Source organism: Chenopodium album, chromosome 10 (genome assembly GCF_948465745.1).
Source record: "Chenopodium album chromosome 10, dcCheAlbu1.1, whole genome shotgun sequence".
NCBI lineage: Eukaryota > Viridiplantae > Streptophyta > Magnoliopsida > Caryophyllales > Amaranthaceae > Chenopodium > Chenopodium album.
Window position 1 is genome coordinate 32,398,612 of NC_137843.1, and position 9,723 is coordinate 32,408,334.

Here is a 9,723-nt window from a genome sequence, read left to right on the forward strand (position 1 = left end):
CCACTCTACCTTCCTATGTACACTTCAACCAACCAAAAGGACATCCTCCCCCACACTATTCTTTTGCTCGTCCCGAGCAAAAGTTATAAGTTAGAAGATCGGGGGGAAATGGAACCCTCATCACTGGTTATCATCTCCTTGCCCCCATGGGTGGGGGGGGGTTATTAGGATCAAACCCGGGAGTGTCCATGGAAGGGTGGTGGGGTTGGTTGAAGTGCTCATAAGGCCACCCTTGGTCACCCCAACCGCCATCAAAAGGTTCGTGGGTGGATGTGGATGCCGGGTCATAAGCCGGATCACATCCACCGGACGATAGGGGTTGTATGGTGGGGTGCCGATGCGTTGGGAAGGCTCGATGGGACCTTCCCAATAGGCATAGAAAGGGGGGGTGGGGTTTTGAGGATCATAGGGTCCCCAATGGTTTACCGGACCCTCTTGAGGAGGGTGGTTAGGGTAGTTCACATAGGGGGCTTGAATGCCCGCTTGCACGAGATTGTCATAGTTTGCCCTTGCATAGTACCCCCATTGTTCAACGGAAGCTTGATTGCCTCGACGAATATCATCGAGGGTACTACGAAGGGCATTTAAATCCAAAGGAGGAATGGAAGAAGAAGAAGATGCCTCACCTCCCCCTTGAAAGAGGGGGACGACTTGCTCCGCTTGAAAGGCCGGTGGAGGTTGAGGAACTCCACCCCGAGCTCTAGATCGTCTCAACTCATTGGGGATGGCTTGCTGAGGGATCTTCCATTTGAGAGGAGCGGAGTGGTCCACCGTAGTGAGGGTGGGGTCCGGGAGGACACACCACTCTATCTCTCTATCAACCAAGAGGATGAACCGGCGCTTGCTTGTGGTGTAGTTGATGAACCAGTTGTGTCGGAGGGCACTTATTGAAAGATAGTAGGGAGGGGACTCGTCATTGATCTCCTCTTGGGATTGGTGCACGGGTGGGAGCATTTCAATTTCCTCTTTGTACTTCCCATTCTTTAAAGAAAGGGCAATGATAGTGATCATGCCACCCATGAAAATTTCATCCCCGAGGCGGTTGTCCCTAGTATCCAAGAGCCTTTGGATGAATGTTGAAGAGCATTGAAACATGAGCCGTTGAGGATTGTCGGCCAAGAATAGGCAAGCCACCTCATCCTTCACCATTGACCCGAGGTTGGCTTTGAAAAACACGGCATATTGGAGGAGCCGTACGAAATACCTCAAGGCTAGGTGAATGATGTTGTTAACATTTGAGGTGTTTGTTTGGAACCTATCCTTGTTTGTGATGCTCCTCCACCACTCTTGCTCGTTGTATGGGATGCGGTGGGTGGAGGTCATTTCGGACGGGTGGTCAAGTGTGGTGGCGTGCCAAAAGAATATCTCATTAAGCTTGGTTTCCGACAAAGAGTGATCCTCGTTGAACATTCGGAAGTGGATCATAAGCTGAGGGTCTTCATCATCGTCTTCCGGCTCAATGACTTCCATGCGAAGTGAGGCAAGGAATTCCAAGGTGACACGCTCGTAGGTGTAAGCGTGGAGGTGAATGAATTCACCCCATCCAAAATTGGTAGCCAACCTGACCACCTCATCATAAATGCCAAGCTTCCTCAAAGTTTGAGGGCAAAAGAATCTTGTGGAGCGGATTGGCCGCTTGATGAGAGACTCGTAGATTGGCCAAAACTGCTCATCCGAGGCAACAATGCCATGATCATTGATGCCGGGAGGAGGTGGGAACTGTGGCTCTGATGATTCTCCAACTCTCTTCCTCTTTGATTGTCCCTTGATTTTGCTTTTGCCCCACATTTTGGTTCTACAAATTCACCAAGGGCATATTATTAGAACAAATTAAAAGGAATGACAAAGGAGACTAGCCAAGGTAAAAGTGTATGCATGTATTAAGAAAACAGAGAATGAATACAATTGATGTAAACAATTCAAGGCTTGCATGAATACATTTGAACCAAGGTTAGAATAAGAAATCCTATGTCATTCCTATATGAGTTCTAACAAATTCTAGGTGAAATTCGGCATGATGTCCCCTAATTTCCATGACAACCTTCCATCAAACCATAAAAAACAACCCAATACAATGAATAACAATCTCCAACAGCATCCCACTCATAAGTTTCTCAATCATGCAATAGTAACATGAACACCCTAGTGTGAAATCAACATTCTTCAACAAAAACATTGAAATCGAATAAAACCAAGGCAAACATGCATAATCATCATAAGAACATGTTCCACTATTAACAACCAATCAATTGCAACTAGTAAATCCAATTAACCACATAATTCAAACAAGTCATTACTAACAATTTCAATAATACCACAATTCATACTTCGACATGTAAAGCATGTTAAAACTATGAGAAATTGAAGAAATAAACTTGCAAAAGCTAGGAAAACCATACCACAATTGATTGGATGTAAGTAGAAAACCAAAAACACCAAGACACCTAAACCTTTTAAATTGGGGAAAATGAAAAGATGGGGTTTTTGTGAGGAATTTTTTTTTTAGAGATTGGAGAAATTGAGTAGAGGATGGAAAATGATTGAGAAAAAGTGAAGATTGGAGTGATTTTGATGGAGGTTTGAGGTTGTAAGGGGGTTTGTAATGGAGGTTTAGAGTGAGAAAGAGGAGAAAATGGTTGGTGAGATGCGAAATGGGAGTAGAGGGCCACGAAAATCAGCAGCAAAATAAAAGAAGCAGCAGCGTTTTTTTTTTTTTTCAAAACTGAAGATAGGTACGACCGAACCAAGGGTATGTTCGGTCGGACCACAAAAGAAGTTCGATCGAACATACCATGGGTTCGATCGAACTCAAGCTGGAAACATGTTTTCTCAAAAACAGGCAGGAAGTTACAACAAATTTGCAAAAATGGGGGAGTAACCGAACCTGGAAAGCAGTTCGGCCGAACTACATTAGAAGTTCGGTCGAACCAACCCTGGGTTCGGTCGAACCTGCTCTGAAAACTGATCTGTGCACATTTTGGCAGAAAGTTCCTGAAATTTGACGAAAATAGGGGAGTGACCGAACCTGGAGGGCAGTTCGGTCGAAGTACAGTAGAAGTTCGGTCGCACTTTCCTTAGATTCGGTCGAACCTCCTGCCAAAATGCAATATTCAAGTCTTGGCAGAATGTTGCCAATAATCCTTGAAAATGCTGCAGTGGCCGAACATAAAGTGGTTCGGCCAAACTCCCATAAAGAATCTCACAAGCAAAAATAGTCCTCAATACACATCTAAACTCCATACAATCATGCTAGATGCACCGTTTATCAAAGACACAAATACAATCGAAACTCACAAATCCCAACAATCCAAGTTGTAGATAGAAAAATGAAAGCAACATGAAGAAAAGAAAGTAGAAGAGGGTTAGAAACTCGGGTTGCCTCCCGGAAGCGTTTTTGGTTAGCGTCGTTAGCTCGACGTTCTTCGAGATGATTAAGGAGGGTGGAATTGGCGATGCACATCAATTAGAGTAACTGAAATTGGTTCATCACTTGGGGATCCTTCAAAATAAGGCTTGAGGCGGTGGCCGTTGACTTTGAAAAGGGAGTGGCCATCTTGGGAAATTTCATATGCACCATACGGAAACACCTCCGTAACAATGTATGGCCCACTCCATCTTGATTGGAGCTTGCCCGAGAAGAGCTTCAACCTCGAGTTGAAGAGGAGCACCTTTTGCCCTTTGACAAAATCTTTCTTGATGATTTGAGCGTCGTGCCACGCTTTTGATCTTGCCTTATACATACTTGCATTCTCATAGGCACTCAACCTCAACTCCTCTAGCTCATGCAACTCTAAAAGTCTTTGCTCCCCCGCACTATGGAGATCCAAGTTGATTTGCTTGATCGCCCAATGAGCACGATGCTCCATCTCCACTGGCAAATGACAATTCTTCCCATATACAAGCTTGTAAGGAGTGGTCCCAATTGGCGTCTTGAAGGCGGTCCTATAAGCCCATAGAGAATCAATGAGTTTAGAAGACCAATCCTTCCTCGTTCTGGCAACCGTCTTCTCCAAGATCACTTTGAGCTCTCTATTGGTGACCTCCGCTTGACCACTTGTTTGGGGGTGGTAAGCAAGCCCTCGCTTGTGAGATACCCCATATTTCTCAAGTAGTCGAACGAAGGTGTGGTGCTTGAAATGTGACCCCCCATCACTAATAATTGCTCTTGGAACACCGAATCTTGGGAAGATCACTTTCTTGAAAAGGTTAACCACCACCTTTGAGTCATTTGTTGGAGAAGCTACAGCCTCCGCCCATTTGGACACGTAGTCAACGGCAACCAAAATATATTTGTTCCCATTTGAGGAGATAAAAGGGGCCATGAAGTCTATAGCCCACACATCGAAAACTTCAAGCTCAAGGATGGGGTTTTGTGGCATTGCATCCCTTCTCGAAATATTCCCCACCCGTTGACATCTATCGCAGGTCTTGACAAACATCCAAGAATCCTTGAATAAAGAAGGCCAAAAGAACATTGATTGAAGAACTTTTGAGGCGGTTTTTTGAGCACTCATATGCCCACCACAAGGAGAAGAGTGGCACAAATGGAGAACGCTTTGAAACTCGTCGTTGGGGACGCATCTCCTCAATAACCCATCAACCCCTCTCTTCAACAAAATCGGTTCATCCCAAATATATCTCTTTGCCTCGTGCTTGAGCTTTCGACGTTGTTGTGAAGTGAAATCCGGAGGTATGGCACCACAAGCCAAGTAATTCACAATATCCGCATACCATGGTGCCGACTTAACCTCAAGAACATATAGCACATCATCCCTTAGAGCATCCACTATTGGCAAACCATCATCCTTGAACCTTGCACCGCCCAACTTTGAAAGGTGATCCGCCACCACATTCTCGGCTCCCTTCTTGTCTCTCATTTCATAATCAAAGTCTTGGAGAACTAAAACCCATCTCAACAACCTTGGTTTAGCTTCCTTCTTCCCTATCAAATATTTGAGAGCCGAATGGTCGGTGTACACAATTATCCTAGAACCAATGAGGTAGGTTCTAAACTTCTCAAATGAGTGAATAACCGCTAAGAACTCCTTCTCGGTGGTTGTGTAGTTTCGTTGGGCATCATTGAGAGTTTTGGACAAATAATGTATGACATGAAGCTTCCCATCCTTTCGTTGCCCAAGAACCGAACCAATAGCCTCGTCGCTTGCATCGCACATGAGCTCAAATGGAAGAGACCAATCCGGACCTTGGACAATAGGGGCGGTGCAAAGGGCCTCTTTCAACCTACAAAAAGATTCTTGACAAGAATCATCAAATATAAACTCTTTATCTTGTTGCAATAGGGATGTGAGAGGCTTTGCAATCAAAGAAAAGTCTTTTATAAAACGCCGATAGAACCCGGCATGGCCAAGAAAAGATCTCACTTCCCTCACGTTGGTGGGGGGAGGAAGTTTCTCAATGACCTTTACCTTAGCTGTATCAACCTCAATGCCGGCATGGGAAATTTTGTGCCCAAGAACAATCCCACTTTCTACCATAAAATGGCACTTTTCCCAATTCAACACGAAGTTATCCCTCTCACATCTTTCCAAGCAACGAGATAAATTAGATAGACAATCTTCATAGGTGGCTCCTCCAATGGAGAAGTCATCCATAAAGACCTCTATTTCATCCTCAATCATATCACTGAAAATAGACATCATACAACGTTGGAATGTTGCGGGAGCATTACAAAGCCCGAAAGGCATCCTACGATACGCATAAGTACCGTAGGGACATGTGAAAGTCGTCTTCTCTTGATCCTTGGGGTCAATCGGGATTTGGAAAAATCCCGAATAACCATCAAGGAAACAATAAAAGGAATGCTTTGTAAGCCTCTCCAACATTTGATCAATGAACGGTAATGGAAAATGATCTTTGCATGTACTTGTGTTAAGTTGGCGATAGTCAATGCACATGCGCCAACCGGTTACAAGCCTAGTGGGAACTAGTTGATCATGATCATTTTTCACTACCGTCATTCCCCTTTTCTTAGGCACAACTTGCACGGGAGATACCCAACCACTATGAGCAATTGGGTATATAATTCCCGCATCAAGAAGCTTAGCCACTTCCTTCCGCACGACCTCTTGCATGGAAGGGTTAAGCTTCCTTTGCCTTTGCCTAACGGGTTTGGCATCTCCCTCTAGATCAATTTTGTGCATGCATAAAAAAGGACTTATACCTTTGATGTCATCAATGGTATAACCTAAAGCTTTCTTGTGTTTTTTCAAAACATTGATCAAGAGGGAGGTTTGCTCCTCCGTTAGGTTGGAATTAACAATTATGGGGAAAGACTCATTAGAACCAAGAAATACATACCTCAAGCCCAAAGGTAGAGGTTTCAAGTCTACCTTTGGTGCTCCCTTACGATTGGTGCTCTCCTCTCTTTCCTCAACTTGAAAGAGATCATGGGTGTGAAAAGCCTCTTCCTCCATGCTCTCATCCATGCACTCGCTCTTGCTCTCCTCTAGCAAATCCTCATAGAATTGAATGTCGTCCTTGTGAGCACCTAGCTTAGAATCATTCAACAATACGCTTTCTAGGGGATCGTTAGAAGCATGCAAATGGGAACGAGAAAATTCACTAAGCATGGTATCTAGAACATCTATTCTAAAGCATTCACCACTTGAGGAAGGTTGTTGCATGACATTATTCAAATCAAACTAAATTGAATCATTGTCAATTTTCAAAGATATTTTACCCTCCTTCACATCAATGATGGCCCTAGAAGTAGCTAGAAACGGCCTACCCAAGATAATAGGAATCCTCTCATCCTCATCCATCTCTAGCACATAAAAATCCACGGGGAATGTGAACTTTCCTACCCTAAGGGGAATGTCCTCAACTTTACCCATGGGAAACTTAATGGACCGATCCGCTAGTTGGAGAGTAATGTTAGTGGGGGAAAGGGTTCCTACACTAAGCTTTTGGTAGACGGAGTAGGGCATGAGGCTCACACTTGCTCCTAAATCACACAAAGCTTTGTCAAACTCAATGCCATTAATAGAACAAGGGATGGAAAAGCTACCCGGATCCTTCAACTTGGCGGGAAGTTTGTTAGAAAGGATTGCACTACAATTGGCGGTCAAGCTCACCGTTTCACACTCCCTTCTCCCACTCAATAGATCTTTCAAAAACTTAGTGTAATGGGGCATTTGTTTCATGGAATCAACAAAAGGAAGGGAAACATGCAAGTTCTTAATCACATCCAAAAACTTCCCAAATTGAGCGTCAAGCTTAGCTCTCACGAATCTTTGGGGAAAAGGTAATCTCTCCTCTCTAGGTTGGAGATTTAGGGGCAAGGGGGTGGTTTCTTTCTCCTTTTGCACCTCAACATCCTTCTCCTTCTCAACATTAGAAGGCTCTTTGGTTCTCTCATCCCCTCTCTCTAACTCTACTTCATTTTGGGGTTCTCCCTCAACTAAGGGGTCACTCCCTACTACCTTCCCACTCCTTGTTGTCACGACATACAAAGGTTTTAGGTTGACTCCTTGACTAGGGATAGTAGAAGAGGAAGAAGAAGAGGAATTAGAAGCAAGTTGAGCAATTTGGGTTTCAAGCATTTTCATATGAGCATTGGCTCGCTTTTTATCTTCCTCATTTCTCTTCTTTTCCTCCTCATGAATTTTCATAATGGCATCTAGCTTAGCCATCTTGGGATTATTTGGAGGGGCCTCAATTTGAAGAGGTTGTTGAGGTGGAGGAAGTTGGGATTGATGGAAACCCAGAGGCCTATTGGTTTGGGCATAGTTAGAAACATTTTGGCCCCTATTGCCTCCGGTGCCTTGGTTGGGAACATAGGGAGGGGGTTGAACTTCACAAGCATACACACAATGGGAGGTATCATGATCATAGGTTTCACAATTTGAGCAAAACATGCATCCTTGAGGCATTTTATTATAAGAAGAGGGGGAAGGAGTAGTCATACCATTGCCTCCCTTGGTTGAAGGGGAGGTATTACCATGAGGGTTGGACCTTTCTTTCATCATTTCGTCCATTTGCTTGGTCATCTTGGAGATTTGGGAAGAAAGGTTGTTGATTGCGTTGGCTTGCTCCAATGCATAGACACCCTTGCTAGAAGTAGCCTCCCTTTCTCCTTCATACCAATCATCATAATGCTTTGCGGCCTCCTCTATGATGCATTCCACTTCATCCTCTCCTTTGTTCATGATTGGACCGCCGGCTGCGGCATCTAGGCTTGTTCTCCCTTGAGGTGAGAGACCTCCATAGAAAGTGTGGATGAGTTGATACTTGGGTATCCCATGATGTGGGCATTGACGTTGAAGCTCTTTGTACCGGTCCCATGCCGCACTTAGAGTCTCACCACTCTTTTGGCGAAAACCTTGAATTAAGGACCGAGCCTCGGCGGTCTTCTTATGGTTATAAAATCTCCTCAAGAAAGCCGTAGTTACTTGGTCCCAAGTTGTGAGAGAATTAGGGGGCACCTCCTTCTCTAGCCATTCTAGACCTCTCCCAATTAAAGAAAGTGGAAACATCTTGAGGCGGATATACTCTTGAGTCACTCCATTGGCTTTGATCGTGTCACAATACTTCTCAAATTCTTTCAAATGCTCATGAGGGCTCTCAAATTTTCCACCCGAGAATTGTTTCCTCTCTATTAAAGCAATCAAATTGGGCTTGATTTCAAAATTGTTGGCTTGAGTGGTAGGGGTTAGGATCCCACTTTGGGCTCTAAAGGCTTCGGGAGCCCCAAGACGACTCAAAGGTGTATTCTCTCCCATTTTAGAACCTTCTTCACTTTCGGACTTAAAGATTGAAAAGGGGTTAATTTCGGGACTTGATGGTGAATTAGGACTATCTAAGTCTTCACTTGAGGGTGAAGATGGTAGAGTATCTTCCAATTCTCTTACTCCTTCTTTCGTTGGGGTGTGAGAATTTCTACTCCTCGCTCTCGCTTCTCTCCGAAGTAAGGACAAAGTTCTCTCTAGCTCTAGATCGATGGGAATCAAAGACCTTGAGCGGGTTCGTCCTCTGTTCATACAACAAAGCTAAGGAGAACGTAAGCACTGAAAAGTAACAAGCTGTAGCAAATACTAACAAACAAGGAATGAGATAGTCTCAAATAAAGTAATGAAAAAGCAATGGAAGCCGTCTCCCCGGCAACGGCGCCAATTTGACAAGGGAACAAACGCGTCGTCAATTGTCTATCCCTAGATCAAATACAATTTATATAACCTAAACAAACCTAATACGAGTATAAGGCAAGCATAGGGGTCGAACCACAAGGAGACATGCATAAACACCACATTCACTACTTAAGACTTAAGCTACCTCGGGACAAGAAGTGTGAATAACTAAGAGATTAAACTACAGATTAAGAATGATTAAGGATTAATATAACTAAACACCAAGGGAAGTGGGTAGATGTAGATGCCATTTGATCATGCAATAATACGGAAGCAAAGCAATGGTAAACTAAGCATGCAAGAATATCGAAATAAAGCTTAATCTAACCGCCTTCCGGGGTTAATTGATTTCTCCTAACATAGCCTCTATGTTTCCACACTAGAACCATATATTAGAAGGTCCAATCAATGAACTATCGATAACAATGAACCTTAACTAAGTCAACTTCCGTTTCTTGTTAGCAAAGATTCACCTTTAATCAACCAACAATGTGCACTTGCAAGAAGATTAAAGAATATCAAACATACAAAGACTTTAATCACCATTAACTTAACCCCAACATCATAAGCATGAATC

At 43.8% G+C, this 9,723-nt stretch overlaps 1 non-coding gene across 1 annotated transcript; it reads left to right on the forward strand.

Moving 5' to 3' along the window:
- The first annotated feature begins 8,256 nt into the window (after positions 1-8,256).
- Positions 8,257-8,362, forward strand: LOC145565865 (small nucleolar RNA R71). Its single transcript, XR_014095230.1, has one exon. It is a non-coding gene; the product is annotated as a small nucleolar RNA R71 (small nucleolar RNA).
- Positions 8,363-9,723: the final 1,361 nt, after the last annotated feature.